Raw genomic sequence first — 18,149 nt, forward strand, 5'->3', positions numbered from 1 at the left:
AGGCGGAGGGACCTGGTGGTGGGTAGGGCACCCTGCATCCCATCTCCGACGCCGGTCGAGGAATTTCAGCAGTGATCAGAGCACGATAGGAAGCCGCTCAGGGTAGCCACATGCCCCCTGTTGCTATGGAGAGCCAGGAGCGTGAGGCAGGCACAGGCCCTAGGAGGGGCCCAGAGGGAGGTGACCCTGGAGGTTGTGGGGACTTGGGGCACCTGGCTATGGACATTGAGGGTCTGGCATCAGGGCCGGATCCGTGTACCTTCCTAACGGAGTGTGTGACGTCAGGTTGTGCTTACCTTTGGTGCCAGTGGGGTTTTTTTTTTTTTTTTGGTTTTTCGAGACAGGGTTTCTCTGTTTTGGAGGCTGTTGGTCCAGCCTGGCCTCGAACTCACAGAGATCCGCCTGCCTCTGCCTCCCGAGTGCTGGGATTAAAGGCGTGTGCCACCAACGCCCGGCGGTGCCGGTGGTTTGACAGTAGATGGTCTGTGTCATCGCTGACCAGGCGTTTAGCAAAGGATGCATCTAAGAAGCAAATGACATCTTTACCTGGGGTAGAGCTGGAGCACACACAGGTGACCTTTTGTAGCCGAGCAGTTGGGTGTGGTGGCCACACTGTTAGATCCCGGCAGCACTCTGGAGGTGAGGCGGGAGGATTATGGAAGCAGTCTGGCTCATAAAGAGAGTTCTAGGCTAGCACAGGTCACACCCAACAGCCAAATTACCCTGGTTGCCTTTAACTGTTAGCTTGACCAGCCATCTGAGGCTGGGTGGAGGAATTGCCTGGATCAGACTGGCCCGTGTAGGTTATTAATTGATGCAGGAGACCCAGGCCACTCTGGGCGGCACCATTCCCTGGGCAGGGTTGTGTAAGAAGGCTAGCTGAGGAGAAGTCTCGAGATGATGTTCAGAAATGGCAAGGGGAAGGAAAAGAAGGAAGAACAGGGCATCAGCCTTGGACCTCAGGTGGCTGGAGGAGAGAATGTTTGGTGTCTGCCACATTTTTGCGTCCTTCAACGACACCTTTGTCCATGCTACCGATCTTTCTGGCAAGGAAACCATCTGCCGGGTGGCTGGTGGAATGAAGGTTAAGGCTGACAGAGATGAGTCTTCTCCATATGCAGCAATGTCGGCTGCCCAGGATGTTGCCCAGAGGTGCAAGGAGCTGGGCATCAATGCCCTGCATATCAAACGCCGAACTACTGGAGGAAACAGGACCAGAACCCTGGACCTGGAGCCCAGTTGGCCCTCAGAGCTCTTGTTCGTTCAGGGATGAAGATTGGGTGGATTGAGGATGTCACCCCTATCCCCTCTGACAGCACCCGAAGGAAGGGTGGTCGTCGTGGTCGCCGTCTGTGAACAGGACTTCTCAAATTATTTTCTGTTAATAAATTGCTTTGCATAGGCTAATTTAAAAAAAAAGAAGACTAGCTGAGCGAGCCAGCTAACACCGCCCCCCTGTGCCACTGCCTGAACCCCTGCCGCGGCTTTCCTCAGAGATGGACTGTGATCTTCAAGTGTAAGCCACACAAACTTTCCCTCCCATGGGTCCTCTGTCAGGGTGTTCTATCACGGCAGCCGAGTAAAACTAGAGCATAAACATACCAAAAAAAAGTCTTCTTGAAGGAAGAAGAAAAAAAAATCTTAGACTTCCTCCTTGGTCGCTGGTCATGGGGTGACCGTTGACCAAATCACAATCAGGAAAAGGACGGAGTGCCACCACCGAGGGTGTTAGCAGTGACAGCTGGTGTCAGCCGAGGTTCCAGAGGTTCTTAGTGGTTCTTCGTGTGTGCTGCGGCATTGCCAAGTTTGGGTACAGTGTCTGATCTGAGCCCCGCCCTGCGGGCTGGGGATGTGGCCCAGTCCATAGGGTTCCTGTTTAGCTCGTATGCAGCCCTGAGTTTGAGCCCCGGCGGCCACGTGAACTGGGTGTGGGGTGCAGGCATGTGACCCTGGCACTCCGGAAGTGGAGGCAGGAGAATCTGCAGTTCAAGGTCATCCCTGAGCTGTGGGGAGAGAAAGTCACACTGCTTTCCTGTGGAGACTGGTGGGGTGTTCGCCACAGAGATGAGCTCACTGGGAAACTGAATGAGTTTGAGTTATGCTTGTTTATTCCAGAATGTTCTGTTGCTTCCCAGACGGGGCTAGTGGTGGAGGTAGGGAATCCCATTTTCTCCGTGCTGAAGGACTACCCTTTGCCCTGTTCTGTGTGTGGGGACTGTCGATTTCCTTTTTTTTTTTTTGTATGCCTTATTTTAATTATATAAGCCAAGCTCTTGTATGGCTTTACTTTTACTGCCATTAACCCTGATCCACGTGTCCCTTACCACCACTATCTAGGACACCCATCTTAGGTGCAAATGCAGCATCTGCAACAAAAACTTACAGGTCAGAAACGTAACAAAGTAGTCGTGCATGGACAAACCCCCCAAGTTTCCACATTTGCAGCCGGATTCTTGAAAGCAGAAGGAACACATCTCAAATTCCCACTGGTTGGAATCTGAACAGCAGTATTGGTCTTGCGGAGTTCTTAAACATCATTCCAAAAGGAACCCTTAGGAAGTACAAGTCTGGCACCAGAGTTTAGGACTTTTAATTAATTTGTCCTAAAGTCACTGAAGCAAAAAACATGATAAACATTCTTTTACAACCCCCAACGCAAAAAAAAAAAAAAAAAACCCAAAACTATTTGTAGGAAAAAAAAACTCTTAAAATGTCCTTAAAAGGCTCTGTCATTTAACAGGTAACAGTGTAAAACCCCAGAGTCTTTTCTTTAAAATGAAGTGGGAAAGACTGGGAAGGAATTTTAATGTGCATTTGTTTGTTTATTGAGACAGGGCCTCAGTGTATCTCTGGCTGGCCTGGAACTCACTGTGTAGGTTGGGGTTAGGGAGAATTCACAGAGATCTGCCTGTCTCTGCCTCCTGAGTTCTGAGATTAAAAAGCAAGTGCTGCCTACCATACCTGCCTGCCCCTTCCCTTCTCCCCTCCGCACCCCCTTTTAATCCACATGACCAATGGTCAGATGAGAGCATCTGTTGTCACCTGGAAAGAGGGAGTCACCGTTGAAGAATTCCCACTCCCTGATTGGCCTGGGGGCATGTTTGTGAGAGGTTGTCTTGCCTGTTGAGGGAGGGAGGGCACAGCCCACTGTGGGCGGCACTGTCCCTGGGCAGGTTGGCCTGGGTTGTTTAGAGCCTGGGACGGAGGCAGCCCCCACTTTCCCCGATGCTGGATTTTTTTTTTTTTTTCGAGACAGGGTTTCTCTGTGGCTTTGGAGGCTGTCCTGGAACTAGCTCTTGTAGACCAGGCTGGTCTCGAACTCACAGAGATCCGCCTGCCTCTGCCTCCCAAGTGCTGGGATTAAAGGCCTGCGCCACTAACGCCCGGCTCCGATGCTGGATGTTTAAGCAGAGATTAAACCCTTTCCTCCATCCCGTCGCTTTAGGTCAGACGGAAAGCACGTGAACCATTGGGAGCCTTCAGAATCTTCTCAACCGGCTCTTTCTAAACATCCAGTTAATTCTGACAGTTGCCTGCTCTGCAGGGACAAAGGCAGTCGGGGGGGGGGGGGCGTTTCCTCCCTGTCCCATTAGCCTCCCTCTCTGCCCCCACCCGGGCCTCACTGAGACTTTGCTCAAATAAACTTAAAGAGTGTGGCGCCCTGAAAACCATTCTTCTGAAACTCTAAAGAACTCTAGATCTTTTGTTTTCCTGATAACCAAATAAACCCCAAATTACCAACAACTGCGCTGGACCTTTGGCTTGTGTGTTTAATGTTAGGTGTGGTCTGTTTCAGCTTTTATTTCTTCCTGGGGTGCTGTGGATACAGCTTTGTGGGTTGAATGCCAGCCTAGGACACCAGACTTGATCCCCAGTATGGGAAATGGGATTGTGGGGATACAGAATCCTCAGGGCTGGCCTCGGTGGACCGGAGTCCCACCCGGGCTACATCAGACCACCCCACCCCCCACCTCAGAACAACAGAACAAAGCCAGCCCTCGCCTCTTACTGCCCCCTGGGTTTTGTTGTCCCCAAGACCGTTCACCCAACATTTGTCTTGAACTAAATGTGACAGCCTCTGCCTTTCTCACAATGAAGAGCCAGGCGGCAGTGAGGGAGTGCAGGCCCTGATTGAGGCGTAGGTTTTTCCAGCATTTTCCTTAGAAGCTCACAGCGGGGTGTGTCCCTTCTGGAATATTAGCTTACCCAGCTCCGGGTGCTTGTGAACAGGTTTGAGGTAATTAGCGAAGCCTCATCAGCATCCATCTCAGCCAGCTACAGGAAGGGTTTCCACGGGGCAGCGGGGCTCATTACCCAGCCACCAGGGCCCCGACCCTCCTCCTTTTGAGTGGTGTGAGCTGCAATTAGGGGCTTTGGCTGGCATAAGTGATTGCTGGTCCATAAATAATGCAATCTACCCTGTCTCCCAGTGACTGCGGCTGGCTGCCATCCTCACAGCGGCTTTGGAGTCCGAAGAGGGGACCTCCAGTCCTAGGTGCAGCCAGGGTTAGAGTTCTTAGCCTCGGTATCTCCCTCTACAGAACAAGGCTGTGCTCACGGCAGCTAGACAGGGAGAAGCCGGAGTTTGCCTGTTTGTGCTCACGGACAGTTCCCAGTTCCTCCTGCCCCTGCTGCCCGGGTGTGCCGCCGTACCTGTTTGTGTCGAGCGTGCTGGGGATGGATCCCAGGGCCTGTCAGAATAAACCAGACCTTTCCAATTTATTTTGTTATTAGTGCGTGTATGTGAGTGTGGTCACGTGCGTGGTACACAGTATGGCACAGGTGTGGAGGTCAGAGGGCACCGTTTGGGGTTTTTCTCTCTCTCCGTCTACTGTTGGTTCTGGAGTTAAGCTTAGTTCACGAGACCTGTGTGGCAAGGAACCTTTACCTGCTTAGCCATGTAGCTGCCCCCACCCCCACCCCCATTCCCTCTTTCCCATCCTTCCCCTAACTTTGTTGTTCTTTCTATTCTAGAGCTTTACAATTGTGTGTGCGTGAGTGTGAGAGTGTATGTGTATGCACATGTGTGTCTGTGTGCATGTGCACATGTGTGTCTGTGTGTGTGAGAGCCTGTGCACATGTGTGTCTGTGCTTGTGTGAGAGTATGTGTGTGTGCACGTGTCTGTGTGCGTGTGCATCTGCACATGTGTGTCTGTGTGCTTGTGTGAGAGTATGTGTGTGTGCACGTGTCTGTGTGCGTGTGCATCTGCACATGTGTGTCTGTGTGCTTGTGTGAGAGTGTATGTGTGTGTGCATGTGTCTGTGTGCGTGTGCCTATGGAGACCAGGGTCCAGCCTCAGGCGTCACTGCTTATGACTGGTGAAGCCGTCACTGTGGTCTCCCAGGGTGTTCTCTTGCTGTCTGTCTCTCCCAGCCTTTCTCAAGCTCCTGACTGAAATGTTTTCCCTTTGTCCAGAAGAGTCCCTTGAGGGTCAAGTCCAGGGCCAGCCTTGTCTTGTATGATGTCTTGGACCCAGTTTCTGGACCTCATGCTGTCCCCAAACCACAGCTGTTTCCTGTCATTCCCCATGTCTCTGAGATGCCCTCTGCCTCCTCTCTCTGACCCAGTCACCAGGAGACAGGGAGCCATTGCTCCACCACTGGCCTCGAGCAAACCCTGTTCCGAGTCCAGCACATAACGCTGAGCCTGGCATGCTTGACCTCTAGACTGCATAGTCATTAGAATTATCTGAATTCCTTTTTTTTTTTTCCGAGACAGGGTTCCTCTGTGGCTTTGGAGGCTGTCCAGGAACTTGCTCTGTAGACCAGGCTGGCCTTGAACTCACATAGATCCGACTGCCTCTGCCTCCTGAGTGCTGGGGTTAAAGGCGTGCACCACCACCACCCAGCATTATCTGAATTCTTATTTCTGTGTGTGTCTATGTACACGTGTGTAGCTGTATGCATGTGTGCCTGTGTGCATACAAGTGTATGTATGTGTGTGTGTGCATATATGGGTAGATGTATAGATGTGTGTGCACATGTGTCTGTGTAGATGTGTGTCTGTGCATTTGTGTTTGTGTCTGTGTATGTGTTGTAGGTGTGTGTGTGCGTGTGTGTGTGTGTGTGTGTGTGTGTGTACACGTGCATTGTATGCATGTGCCTCTGCATGTGTCCAGACATGTGTGTGCCTGCACATGTTGTGCAGATGTACTTGTAAGTCTGCAGATGGAGACTGCAGGAAGCCCTGGGCTGTCGTTTAGGGCCTGTTCACTTTGTGGATTTTGGGGGACAGGGTCTCTCTCTGGGGGGATTGCAGGCTATTGCCTTCCTCTCTCTTCCTTCTAGAAATGCACTTCCTCCTTGGCTCCTGGGAGCCCCTCCCTCATGCTCCTGTCTTTCTGCGCCTCCCAGGACTGTCCTGAGGGCTGGAGGCCGCTGGAGGCCTGTCACCACCCTTCTGTGACTGTGACACAGTCCCCCAAATAATTGACTTTCATAGTTAAGAGCCGCAGCTGGAGGTCATCTACCCAGTGACAGCGCATTGTGGTGGGAGCTTGTGGCAGAGGAGAGACCTGGTCCCACCAACCACTGATGTCACCCTCCTGATGACCCTGCCATCTCCCAGGGGTCCTGTGGGTTCTAACACTCGCTTCAGGGGGGGAAGGCTGGATCCAAATGAGTCATCACTTACTACACCCCTCAGTCGTAGGGTCCACAGATGCTGTCTAGCTCATTGCCCCCCCCACTGCCTATTCCCTTTCCTCGAGGGTGGGGGGTGTCAGTGTTCCAGTACAGGCGGGGCCAGACCCTTCCCCTAACCTTCCCATTCTCTCCACACCTGCCCTTCTGGTCTGGAGGCCCCCATGGCCCCCCCCTAGGGCTGGTGTCTACTGTGAAGGTACAGAGCGGTTTTCTTTATGTAGCTCAGGATGACCAAGAACTCTGCCTGCCAGGTACTAAGATAATATGACCACCCTGGAGAACAAACCAAGCCCCGTCATTCCTGTGCTTAAGACAAACCCAGAACTCCCCAAGGGGCTCCAAAGGCTGCCATTTCTCCCCTGCTTGCTGAGCTGTCCAAGCCTTTTCTGTTTCCCATCTGGGCATGCTGTCTGTCCTCCAGGGCTTTCCCTGCCTATTTCTTCTGTCTGTGTGCCTCCCAGCCACCTGTCCCTTGCCTTTCTTTCTCGGCACACCCCTTTCTGGTAACCTAGCTGACTCCTGCTCACCTTTGAGGGCTGGCCAAGGAAGCTCTCTGACCCCAGGTGACCTGTCTGTATCATCATTTTGACAGTGGCTCTACTGCTATTTTTGTCTGTGGCCACTTGAAGGTAAAAACCATCCTAATAGGTGACACTGGTCAGCAGGGGACACCCAGGTGGCTGACCCAGCATGTGGCTGGAAGGCCATTCCTGCCCTTGTCACATGGGGTGGAAATGGATGAGATCATTACCCAAATGCTTCTATTTTGTTGTTGTTTGCTTTTTTTTTTTTTCCAAGATGTGGTTTCTCTGTGTAACAGCCCTAGAGCTGTCCTGGAACTCACTCTGTAGACCAGGCTGGCCTCGAACTCACAGAGATCCGCCTGCCCCTGCCTCCCGAGGGCTGGGATTAAAGGCGTGGGGGCCACCTCTGCCTGGCTGCACGAGGTCTTTTATGTGTCTGGGTGATTGAACTCAGGTCCTTCATGCTTGTGTGGCAGGTGCGTTCCTGACTAAGCTGTCTCCCAGCCCACATCTCTGACATTTTGGAAACGGCTCTTGAGATCTAGAACCCTGCCGGGGCAGACTGCGTGTGCGCTGCAGTGTCTGTCAGCCTTCTAGGGAGCTCGTACCACTTTGAGTGTAACCCAGCCATTGGCGGAGATACCGCTGTGGAATTCCAGACATGTAGCATTAGTACACTGTGATACAAAACAAGCTGCTTTGGGAGTTTCAGGGCTCGAGTGATGGGTGACTAGTCTGTGGGTGGCTGCTGCAGTCTCTGTCAAGCTCTCAGTGCAGTGTCCCATGCCTGTTATGTTGAAGGCCTTTTGGGGTTAGGGTTGGGGACAAGTCTGGGACCGATGAGTGGACACAGCTCCCGCTCTGTAGTGCTTACGGCCCAGTTATGTCGACTCAAAAGCGTTAAACATTCACACGGGTTCCTCTGCCACACAGCGGCAACACTTCGGGTCTGCCGTGCACTTGGTTCCTGTGGGGTCTCGCATAGCCCAGGCTGGCTCCAAGCTCGCTGTTTAGCTCAGGATGACTCTGAACCCGGCTCCTCCACCCCCACGTGTTGGGCTTTGCGGTGTGCACGCTGCGTGCCTGGTTTTACACGTTTCCGATTGTCCTGGCACCTTTTGTTGAGAAGTCTTTTCCTTCCATGTGGATTGTCTTGCTGAAAAGCTGAAGAAAACAAGGGATTGTTTTTAGTGGTCGATGTGGCCCCATTGATCAGCACAGCACTGTGGGGTAGATCACTGCCTGGATGTTTCAGATACAGAGGGGGCACAGAGGCAGTGTGTGTGTGAGAGAGTGTTTATGTGTGTGTGTGCGCGTGCGCGCGTGTGCCAGGTGTGCAGGTGCTTGTGTTTCAAGGTCAGTCACCTTCAGGTATTTTCCTGTTCAGATGTCATGGAGGATCTCTCACTGGTTTAGAGTCAGGGAGGCTAGAGACCAGTGAGCCTCAGGGACCTCCTGCCTCTCTCCCTGGCCCTGGGGCTAACGGCTTGTGAGTTTCTGCAGGAGTTCCATGCAACGTGCAGATCCCTTTGCAAGTCCCTGATATCCTTGTCATCTTCCCGTCCTTCCTTGGCTTAGATGGGCTTTGATTTCTGCTGGCGGTGTCTGTGGTCCTCGGGACAGTGAGCATCATACTTCTGCTATGTTTACATCTAAGTTAATTTCCTTCTTTTGAGAATTGTTATAAAGGGAGCGGTTTTCTGAGTTTTGTCTTTGAAATGCTTCAAGCTGGTTTTCAAAGCACAACTGCCTTGTTTCTGGCCACTCTGGTGAACTCTGCGTTTTTTTTGTGGGTTGCCCAACTAAGATTTTCACTCTTCCCCTTCTTTTCTTTTTCCTGCCCTGTGTGTGGAAAGAACACAGAACCCTTGCGAATATACTGAGCCAGATCCCAGCCCTTGGATTCGTTCATTTGTTTCATGTCTTAAAGACTTGCTTATTTTTATGTGTATGGCTGTTTTGTCTTCTTGTGTTTGTGCACCGTATGCGCACAGAACTGTGCAGGCCGGAAGAAGACGTCAGAGCCCCTGGAACTGGAGATACAGCTGGTTCTTAGCTGTGGGTGCTGGGAACTGAACCCAGGTCCTCCGGAAAAGCAGTCAGTGCTCTCAGCCACTGAGCCATCTCTCCAGCTCCTTAGTTTTTGAGACTGGGTCTCACTATGTGTCTCTGGCTGGCCTGGAACTCACAGAGATCCACCTGCCTCTGCCTCTGCCTTCGGGGCACTGTGCCGCCGTGCCCAGCACAGCCCTGGATGTTTGAGACTGGGTTTCCTGGGGGAACCTGTGTTTGTGGGACTTCGGTTGGAACCAGCTGACTTGCCTGGTTCGTACCCGAGAGGGGGGGGTGTGGATTGAGAAAAGGCCAGTAAAGATGCTAAGAAAAAGACAAACACAGGATAGAGTCAGAAGGGCAATCCAGTGAATACTGAACACCCCAAGTTTATTTTTCAGCATTCCTAAGTACCCCAACCAAGGAACAAACAGACTTTCTTCCCTTAATCCTTCAAACATTTGGTAACCACACCTGTTATCAGGCCTTGAGGGTCAAGAGTAAACACACCTGAGCCCAAGTCTGTTGTTATTTAGATAAGACATCTGCTATCAAGGCGGAAACACCCTGCTGTGGCCGGCTGGGCCTTACACCTTTAGGTCTTTTGACTTACTGAGGACAGCTTTGAACTCTCTGAGTGAGGTGAGGCAAGGTAACCTGGACCCATCCTTGTGGGCCCCAACAGATTCCTAAGTAGCCCCTGCTGGTCTGGAGGTTGCTCTATAGCCAGGATGGCCTGGACTTGTAGCCTTCGTCCGTCCGTGAGTCGTGTCCCCCGTGTCCCCTGCCCCCCCCCCCGGCCTGGGATGGTCAGCGTGCACTAAGGGCTATCCATGTAGGCTGTGTTACCTACCTTCCTAGTCTGAGTGACTTTTTTCCCATAATTGCAAGATTATGGCGAGAGCCGTGGTTGGATGCTGAGTGGATTAGGCAGGGGTGCACAGACAGCCATGTCTTGCCCCTGAGCTTAGGAGTGGACGTCCTGTTGGCTGTGATGTCGCATTAAGGATGGGAAAATGTGGCCTTCTGTTTCAAATGCTTTATCTACTGACACAGTCATACACTTTTTGTTGTCGTCTTAATCTTACTAATGAGTTTTTAAATGCTTATTTATTTTATGTGTGTAAGTGTTCTGTCTTCTTGCACTGCAGAAGGAGGCGCCAGATCTCATTGCAGATGGTTGTGAGTCACCACATGGGTGCTGGGGACTGAACTCAGGTCCTCTGGAAGAGCAGAGCCCATCTCTCCAGTCTCCTAATGATATTTTTGAATTACTTTCTTCATTGCTTGTTTTTGAAATACTGTTTCTCAGGGCTTCCATGAAGTGCAATTAGTTTTCCCTTAAACCCACTAGACAGACAGACACACACACACACATACACACACACCCCACGTTATTTTTGCTGGGGATCAGACTGTGGCTCATCAGGGATTGTCCCCATTGTCTGGGGTTTGGCTCTGTGTTAGGAGCCTCTGCAGCCAGACTTCAGAACCACTGGGAAGGCCCCCCTTTGTGACATCAACCTGCCCTTGACTTTGAGAGCTCCTTCTAACCCGCCTTCCCCTTTAGGGAAGGCTTAAAACTGAGACTGGCTCCTGGGGAAAGTTTAGTTGTGGACAGCAGGCTGCAGCTTAGCAACCCTGGCAGGCACACAATTGTCTGCCTTAGGCTGGCTGTCTGCCCTCCTAGTCACTCTCCCCTCCCCCATCCCCTGCTTCTTCCCCAGCCCCAGCCACTTCTATTCCTCTGGCCCCGTTTCTCTCCTTCCTCTGTTGGGATCCCTTTTTGTCCTTGCTATGGCCCCTGTCCTGAGTGTGCGCACACACGCTCAACTCCGTGAGCGGACTTCACATCTCCTGATGGATGTGCCTGCCTGTGCTTCTCTCCGAAGCCAGACTTCTGGTTTTGGCTTTTATCTTGTGGTGGGACGCACAAGGGACCCTTGTTTTCATGCTGGGAAGGTGGTCTGTAGGATTTTGTCTGTTAGGGTGACAGAGCCCCCCACGGTTTGAAAGAGGACAGCAGTTTGGCCTGCTAAGAATGGTTGGTGTGTCCCCCCCCTTTTCAAATGCCTTTTGGTTGGCCGGAGGACAACTTTTACTTTTAAACAATCCTATTGTTTCTTTTTTTTTTTTTTCAGTGTCTCTATGTAGCCGTAGGTGGCCCATTTACTACACTTAGCCCAAGCTGGCCTCATACTGACAGCAGCTCTCCTGCCTCAGCCTCGAGTGAGTCTTGTATTGTAGATGTGTGAAGCTACACCTGTTGGACACTGCACTGTTATTTTTGGTTGTTGTTTTGAGACAGGGTCTCATGTAGCCCAGGCTGGCCCCCAACTATACCGTGGACGATGGCCTTGAACCTAGCCCGTGCCCACCACCCGCATGCTAAGATTAAGCATTCCTCAGCAGGCCCAACCAAAAATTACTTCCAGTGGATGGCGAATGACACACAGTAAGTGTGGCAGTCCGAGTTTTGAGGTTCGGTCCTGTGGTTCGGTCCTTGCTGCTGGTCCCTGGTGTGCTGGTTTGCCATAAGCAGGTGGTGCTGTTAAAACGTTTAGGTTTATCCAGTAAGGAGACACAAACGGTGACTCAACGATCCCACGTGGACTTTATTGGTGGACAGGGAAGGAAAGGGGGGTGAGAGGTAACCAACCCATGCAGAGCTGAGAGAGAGAGAGATAAGATATGAGAGAGAGGGAGGGAGGGAGAGAGATAAGAGTAAGAGTATAGGAGGGAAAGAGAGCGTAAGCAGGCAGGGGTCAGTCCTTTAAAGGGGTCCTTTGCACCCGTGTGGTTCTCACAGAACCCTGGGCTGGCCAGAGTGCTGCCTGAGTGCATCCTGCCAGGTAACGGGGCAGGCCGGCGTAATGCCCCTGGGACTGAGTCACCCTGTGGGTGCTGGGAACCGAACACAGGCCCGGTGAGTGCTGCTAACCACTGAGCCATCTCTCCGGCCCTGCTTTTTGCTTCTTGATCCCAAGGTGTTTCCGTAGCGCCTGGAGGTCACACACCCCCCTGCCCCGTCACGGCACTTTTTATTAGGCTTGCCTTGGTTGGCCTGTTTTGTGTAGGGGGTGATGGCATATTGAGGATTTTGACTGAAATTCAGTCTCCCTGTGCTCACCCCACACAACCCAGGATAACAGTCAGCAGAGTCAAATTCGCTCACTAGAGGCAGCCAGGCATCAGGTTATCATTCCGATAAAGCAAAGCAGTTGGAAAAGCTTGGTTTATATCCGAGAAGCGCTCCAAGTTTGTGTGCTCACAGAGGCCACCCTTGCGGTCCATCCCAGAGGGTGGTACGTGGACTCCTTAGGATCTGCTCTGGGACTGGAGGCATGGACGGAGAGCTTGCCTAGCGTGCGTGAGGCCCTGGGCTCCACACTCAGCACCGCGTGTAACTGTGGCTGGTGGTGCATGCCCTGCCCCAGGAAGCAAAAGCTGTCTTCTCGTCATTCATTGGCCCATAGCATGGTCCCTCACTGACCCAGAAGCTTGCTTTGGTTAGGTGACTGTCTGGATCCGCCTTTCCCCGTCCCCCGACACCAGGGTCACATGGATAACCATGACCAGCGTCTTTGTGAGGATGCTGGGGATTTGAACTCAGGTCCTCATGCTTGCAGGATGACCCACCCAGTGAGACATCCCCAGACCCTTAAACTGTCAGCTCATAAATGCTCTCTTGCACCTTCCCTAAGTCCTTCCAGCCATCTCTGGGAGTATTATTCGACTGTTCTTCGCTAATTACTGTCTCCTGTCCCTGAAGGCATAAGGACCGTGTTTTGATGTCTTTTGTTGCCAGTCTTGCCTCTGATTCCTGACTTCCGTCTGTCTGTTGTTGTCTTAGGTGTGTGTCTATAACCTCGAGGTTTCCCCAAATGTCTGGCAGGCTATCCTGGGATCCGCTGGGAGAGCAGCTGCAGGCTGTTCCTTCACTAGGAGGCACTCAGCCGGTTTTCACTGGGGATGCTGGGAGTGGCTGGGAGTTGTTTTATTGGAGACTGGTGAGCTCCCCTGAGGGAATGCCTCCTGTATCCTGCCTGCCTCTTTTGTGTTTGATTTGGGCAAGGGAAGGGGTGTTCAGGGAGGGACTGGCGGACCTCACATACCAAGTATATAGATGTACATGTATCCTGTTTACAGTGTATTGTTAGGTTTGTCTTTCTACTTGTTTTAACTCCTTAGTTGTATTTTTGCAGCGCTGGAGATCCAGCCCAGGGCCTGGTGCATGCTAAGCAAAAACACTGAGTTATGCTCCCCCCAGCCCTGCCCCCTCCTCAGTCTTGCCCCTAGCTCCGCCCCCTCCTGCACCCCCACTTCCTCTCCACCCCATCCTCTCCACCCCAGCCCCTTGCTTCTTTTGTGTCTGGCATTGTGGAGCCCACAGACTCCAATTCAGTTTCATCTCCAGTTTCTGCTGGCCGGTTGCCCAGATGTCCATGGAGGCGATGAGACCTTCCGAGGCTGGAACGGTGGCGCTCCTCGCTCTCTTTAGCCGACTTCTGCGATTGCACCGGCTTGAGTAGCCTGTGGCTGTCCGTTTATTTGCCCTGCCCCTTGGTGAACTGAACCAGCCAGCAAAGGTTCCTAGAGGAGGACAGCCAGCGGCCGCTGCAGTTACCAGGACTGACGGAAGGTGTAGGTTGACCAGAGGGACAGGAACACAAAAGACTATGGAGGTCTGGCTGGCACTTCATCCTGCTTTCAGAACCTCGAGGCTGGCCAAGCGTGCGCCAGCCACTGAGATTGTTCTCTCTTGAAAGTCTCCCCCTCCCAACCCTTCCCTCCCAACCCTTCTCTTGTGATCACAGCTACCTCAAGCCTTTGCAACATGATACTTAGAGCACTCCCAACTTAGGGTGATGATTGCTGCAGACTCTGGAAGACGCAGGGTCCATCCGTGCAGCCCAGGCACACGGGGGTCAAGCTGGGTAAAGATAACAGACCTGCCCTCTGGGAAATGGGGTGAGATGAGCAGATGGTGTCTGACCTGGGTTGGTTGGAGTGGATATGGGCTGACTGATGCTGTGAGCAGTGGTCTCCGTGTGGTTCCAGCATCCTCATCACTGGGCGGTGGTCCCCGTGTGGTCCCAGCATCCTCATCACTAGGTAGTGGTCCCCGTGTGGTCCCAGCATCCTCATCACTGAGCAGTGGTCCCTGTGTGGTCCCAGCATCCTCATCACTAGGTAGTGGTCTCCAGCAGTCAGTGTTCTCTGTGTGGTCCCAGCATCCTCAGCATCACTTTAGAGACCTTCAGATTCTTGAGATGGGATTATGACACAGTTGGTCGATTGCTTGCCTAGTATGTGTGAGACCCTGGGTCCTGCCAACATCTCCATATAAACCAGATACAGTGTCCCAGGGCCTGTAATTCTGGCACTTGGAAGTAGAGGAGGCAGAAAGGTCAGAAGTTCAAGGTTACCCTCAGCTACTATGGGAGTTTGAGGCCAGCCAGATCTACATGAGAAACCATCTGTCTGAAAAAACAAACTAACACAAGCCAAGTGATTTGTCTTTACTGAGACTTATTGACCTGGGTAGGGCTCAGCATCTGCGTTTCACAAGACTCCTGGTGGGGGGTGTGCATGCATGTATGTGCATGTGTGAGTGTGTGTGTGGTGTGTTTGTGTGTGTGTGCGTGCATGTATGTGCATGTGTGATCTTGTGGTGTGTGTGCATGTGTGTGTGTACATGTATGTGCATGTGAGTGTGTCCAGTGTCTGTTTGAGTTTCATGGTCTTTCGGTGGGTCCAGAGTGGAGCTTACAGGATGAGGGGTTTCCTCTGCCCATGTCTGGAAGGAAGATGTGGAGGTCTCCCCTGAGGCCTCCCCAGGTTAGTCCCCTCCCAACACTGGAAAAATCCTCATGCCTTTGCTTGAATATTCTCCCTTTTTCTCCTCTTCTCCCCCTTCCTTCCTTCCTCCTTCCTTCTCCTCCTTCCCTCCCTCTCTTCCTCCCTCTTTCCTCTCCTTCCACCCACATATCCCAGACTGACCTTGACATCACTGTCAGCCCAGAATAAACTTGAACTTCTGACTCTCGTTATTCTAGTTCCCGAACACTTGGAGGATAGGCCTGCACCCTGCCTGGCTCACGAGTCAACCTGCACATTGAACGGAGAAGGAATGGGGTCCATGTGATGATTCAGTCCAGGGAGGAGCACAGTGGAGCACTGTCACAGGGGGGAGGACTCTCCACACCTCAGTGCTGAGGGCAAGGGCTGTGTGACTTAAGGACCATCTTTATCTGTTCAGGGCCCTGGGCTTGGAGGGAGTTGGGGCCAGTGTCCTGACCTTGGCAGGTATCATCCTGTGGTGTTTGGGTGGAGGTGCTCCTGGCCATCCTGTGGGGAGGGGAGGTGCTCCTGGCCGCTCCACTGCCTGGATCCCTGGCTCCCCGAGGCTTAGCGTTGCTCTCTCACTGCTGGCACTGAGCCTGCAGATTCTTTCCCTTAGACAATGCCTGCTTCTCAGCATTCTCGTTCCCCCAGGCCATGCTCACACAATGAGGTCCTTTCTTCCCCGGCTGTGTCTGCCCTGCGGGCCTTATGGGTGCTGTCTGCCTGATTTTATCTCATGTTGACTGTTAGCATTCTGTGATGGCCTGGCTGGGCTTTTCATTGTGTGGATAAAGGAAAATAATCAGCCTGCCATCCCTAAGATGCACTCTGAGAAAATGCCAAAGCTAGAATGCGCGTGAGTGCGCGTGCGTGCGTGCGTGCGTGTGCGCGTGCGTGCGCGTGCGTGTGTGTGCGTGCGCGTGCGTGCGCGCGTGTGCGTGTGTGTGCGTGCGCGTGCGTGCGCGTGTGTGCGTGTGTGTGCGTGCGTGTGTGTGCGTGTGCGTGTGCGTGTGTGTGTGTGTGTGTGTGTGTCAAGCGCTGTACCTTGTGGAGTGACTTAGTTCTCAGAACCCTTCGGCTGGAGAGCTGGCTGTGACTCAGCTTGCTCCGTTGCCTTGTCTGGTAACCCAGCCTGGTAAACTGAGTCAAGGGCAGGTGCAAGCTGAATAGCAAGGCGCTTCTAGTTAATTCTAGGATCACGGGACTCATGGGCAGACACAGATGGGTGAGGGATGGCTTGGGCACTGTTCGTGGTTTGGACATGGCTTGAGTGTGTCCCCAGTCATGGTTGGAGGCTCTGTTCCCAATATGGTGAGGAGTGGTGAGATGTTTAAGAGGCGTGGCCTCTGGGAAGTTGATCCAGGAGCCGCTTTGTGGGACCTTCGCTCCTTAAAGAGAACTACAACAGGGGGTTGCCCAATCTTCAACACAGACCTTTGAGAGCCTGTGACCACGGAAACCGCTTTACAAGCTGCCTGGCCGCCATATTGTGGTCTCCAAATATGGACTAGTAACACCTCAGGCCACCTCCTGCCTCAGCCTGGGACTTCACATGCCTCACCTGCTCCCTGGTGGAAGAAATGTTTCACGGGAAACTTGGCTACTGATCTGTGTGTGCACCTGTCTGTAGAGACCCGATTTCAATCTCAGCTGCTGTTCCTCAGCCCCCTTCCCCCTTGATTTTGAGAACAGATCTGTCATTGATCTGGAGCTCGTAAGCAGGCTAAGCTGACTGGCCACTGAGCCCTGGGGACCCACCATCCTGGCTGTCAGTTGCCACCATCCCTGGCTTTTCATGTGAGCCCAGAGTATCAAACAGGGTCTCTCCCCAGCCTCCTCAGTTAAAAAAGAAATAGAGCCGGGCGTTGGTGGTGCACGCCTTTAATCCCAGCCCTCGGGAGGCAGAGGCAGGCGGATCTCTGTGAGTTCGAGGCCAGCCTGGTCTACAGAGTGAGTTCCAAGACAGCCTCCAAAGCTACAGAGAAACCTTGTCTCAAAAACCAAAAAAATAAAAAAGAAATAGAGTGACTTTCTGCTCTATCACTGCTGTATGTCTTCTTGGTGTCGCTGAAAATGTCGGGAATGTTTTGTATGCGGCAGGAATCTCATGTTATCGAGAAAAGTGGGAGTAGGGAGGTCGTTTATTCACCTGCACAGATGCAATCAGGTCAGCCAGAGGTGAATCGTCCCCAGGTTTGAGACTAGTTATCATCGGGAACATCTCTGGAAATTTGTCAGTAAGACATCAGTGGGGTGTCCCAGAACCCGAGACCCTGGAACTTTCTTCTTCAGACAGCTGTGCATAAGGACAGACATCTCCTCCTCCTCCTCCTCCTCCTCCTCCTCCTCCTCCTCCTCCTCCTCCTCCTCCTCCTCCTCCTCCTCCTCCTCCTTCTTCTCCTTCTCCTCCTCCTGTCTTCCTCCCTGCCTCCTGCTCCCTCCTCCTCCTTCCCCCCCCCCCCCCCGTGTGTGTGGTTCTAAGATTTTGCTTACAAAGAGTCCCAGAGATACTTCCTAGAGATTGAATTGTGACACAAAACCCTGTAAAATGGCGTTCTCATGGTTTGTCCATGTTCATGTTGTAGTGTGTATGAGCCCTTTGTACTTCTTATTACAGAGGAATAGTCAGTCCATCGAGTGTTTGGCATGATATCTTTTAACTGTTTCTCTTTTCTTTTGTTTGCTGTGTTGCCATGGACATTCAGAGAAAAGCTATGTATGACACCATCTTCCTTCCTCTTGGAATGAGACCATCTGTGGGGTGACTTCACCCTGAGACTTCTGAAGAAATACAGTGGTGTTTTCCAAAAAGGCCAGCTGAGCCACCTCCGACACCCTCACCAGCAGTGTGAGAGAACTCGGTGCTGCCTGTTTCCCTTGTTATTATCTGCCTCACTGCCTAGGCCCATCTTTCAGGGTAAAGCGGTGTCTTAGGATTTGAGTTTGGTTTTCCTGATGGGTAAAGAGGCTGGGCATCTATCCACCTACTTTTCTCTCTCTCTATCTTCCTCCCCCCCCCCCCTCTTCCTTCTTTGCTTCTTCACCATCGTAGCCCAGGCTGGCCCGGATACTCCTGAGTCA

The 18,149-nt window shown here is 52.4% G+C and overlaps 1 pseudogene; it reads left to right on the top strand.

Moving 5' to 3' along the window:
• Nucleotides 1-417: 417 nt before the first annotated feature.
• Nucleotides 418-1,407, top strand: LOC101835354 (annotated as a pseudogene).
• Nucleotides 1,408-18,149: the final 16,742 nt, after the last annotated feature.

Source organism: Mesocricetus auratus, unplaced genomic scaffold (genome assembly GCF_017639785.1).
Source record: "Mesocricetus auratus isolate SY011 unplaced genomic scaffold, BCM_Maur_2.0 Super-Scaffold_100691, whole genome shotgun sequence".
Taxonomy (NCBI): Eukaryota; Metazoa; Chordata; class Mammalia; order Rodentia; family Cricetidae; genus Mesocricetus; species Mesocricetus auratus.